Below are 2,416 nucleotides of genomic sequence, written 5' to 3' on the forward strand. Positions count from 1 at the left end.
AGCCGGGCACCATCAGCTTTCTTCACCACATTTGCTTATGCACCCATTTGTCTTCAGCGATCCTATCATGGAGGTGTGCAGTCAATGATATGATTTTTTGTTCTTTGATGCCTGGTAACTGATCCCTTTGGGACCACTCGATCACACAGGCTGGTGTGTTCTTCCATGTGGACTTTGTTGCTTCTGAGCTAGATGGCCGCTTGTTTATCTTCAAGCCTTTAAGACCCCAGTCACTATCTCTTTGGATAGCCGGGCACCATCAGCTTTCTTCACCACATTTACTTGTTCACCCACTTTGGCTCCAGCCGTTGTGTCGGGAGAGCCAAGGCACAGATTTTGAAGTGACCCTTCTCATTCCCAAATCTTCCATTAAAATTCCCTGAACTGAGCTTCAGGATAGACCAGGTAACTTCCCTATCTTTTCAATGGTCTGTCGTCGGTCTTTGAGCACAATTGCATGAATTTTGGCGACATTTTCATCCATTCTGGAAGATGACAAATGTCCAGAATGATATTTGTCATCGGTCAATATTTCAACTCCACGTGTACACTGGATTTTTTTCCCATAGCACTATCCTCATAAGCTGTGTTCGACATCACAACAGTTTCTATGGCATTTTTCCTGAGCAGGACACAAAATTTCACGGGCCGGACATTGTTCTCTTAAATCGACCATCACAAAAATGAGGTGCTAGCGAAACTGCTTTTACAAAAAAATTCACTGTGACCAGGGAGAACCTTCCCAGGCAGCACCAACAGGGTACATTAACTCAGAGTGAGCTGCTGGATGCTCGCCTAGCAGGAAAAATTCGTACTATGAAAGCTCTTCCCAGCAGAGCTTTTTCTGTTTTGTTTTTATTGTTACCTATATATACACCTATGCTGCAAATATATCCATAGATATGGTGGAACATACAGGGGACAAAGTTATGAAAAATTCTTGGACATAACCAAATACCTTGAGGAAATGAGTCAGGGGGCCGGGGAGGATCAGGGCCATTGTCTTGGGGGACACCAAGGTCAATTGACAGAACATAGTTCACAAAGACACACTCATTTTGGTGAGTACCAACTAGATTCTTAAAAACTCCTGTGCAGCTGCCTAAGTTGCAGATATTGGTCTCTCCTCATCTGGAAGGAAAACAAGTCATGAAAATGGAAAGACGCAGGGAGACAATTAGTCCAGTGACCAAGAAAACTAACATCCGTCTCCACATCCCGAGACCATAGGAAGGAGATGGTGCCCAATGACCAGCACGGACCCTTCTGAGAAGGATCACACTAGAAGGTCCTGGATAGAATGGAAGAAAGATGTGGAACAAAATTCAAAATCATAAAAGATAGCAGGCTTGGGGAGAGGGTGAACCGATCACAATGATCATAACACATAACCACTACCACCCGCTCCCCCCACACACCAGGAGGATGAACAACAGAAACTGGGGGGAGGGGGGAGACAGCAGTTGGTGTAAGATATGAAAATAATAATCATTTATAACTTATCAAGGGGTCATGAGGGTGGGGGGTGTAAAAAGAGGAGCTGATACCAAGGGCTCAATAGAAAGCATTTAGAAAATAATGTTGGCAACATATATACAAATGTGCTTGATATAATTGATGTATGGATTGTTTGTTATAAGAGCTGTAAATTCCTCCAATAAAATGAGGATTTAAAATAATTTTAAAAATTAAATTAAAGTGTTACAGCTCTTTTAGAATTTGTCTAACAGGTTTTCTGGAAACCCGCGCCCCCCCAAAAAAATAAATAAATAAAGATAGCAGGCTTTGGGCAGATAGAAACTGGTGAGCTCCACCCCCACCCTCAAACATACATACCTGCAAGACTGTATGGCCCTTAGTGACCCTTCAGGTCTGGAAGTGAGCTCTCCTGTGTTAGCATAATCATCCACTTCAGATCAAAGGGGCAGGATTGACCCAGGAGGAGAAGGTTGGTGAAGCAGGAATGGAATGGAAGCAGGGAACCGAGAGGGAATCAGTATACAGGGAACACACAGGGAGGTATGGGTGGGCACCTTGAGAGCGTGGAAATAAATGAGTTTATATTATTGCTTGTAGAACTGATCATTTGTTTTGTAAACCTGGATCTAATTCACAGTAACAAATTCAGCACACACACACATGAGCACACGCACACATGATACACACAGGGTTCACAGCCTGATCATGGGCCTGCAAGTTATTTGCAGTTATCCAGACCAATTTTACAGATGGGGAAATCAAGGCTGAGAGAGGTAGCGTGTCTTCTCCCAAAACCCTAGCATGGAAATGGCGAAACCAGGACCCGAGTCCCGTTCTTCTGCCCCCAGTTATTGCAATTCTATTGGGTCCACCGTCTCAGATTCCAGCTCAGCCTCTGCCTTGAGCCGACCCCAGAGACCTTGGGTTTCTCGTTGGC

At 44.2% G+C, this 2,416-nt stretch overlaps 1 pseudogene; it reads left to right on the forward strand.

The window, feature by feature from the left end:
• The first annotated feature begins 1,696 nt into the window (after positions 1 to 1,696).
• Positions 1,697 to 1,747, forward strand: LOC142460474 (U7 small nuclear RNA; annotated as a pseudogene).
• The last annotated feature ends 669 nt before the right edge of the window (positions 1,748 to 2,416 follow it).

The sequence above is a fragment of the Tenrec ecaudatus genome, chromosome 10 (assembly GCF_050624435.1).
Source record: "Tenrec ecaudatus isolate mTenEca1 chromosome 10, mTenEca1.hap1, whole genome shotgun sequence".
Lineage (NCBI taxonomy): Eukaryota > Metazoa > Chordata > Mammalia > Afrosoricida > Tenrecidae > Tenrec > Tenrec ecaudatus.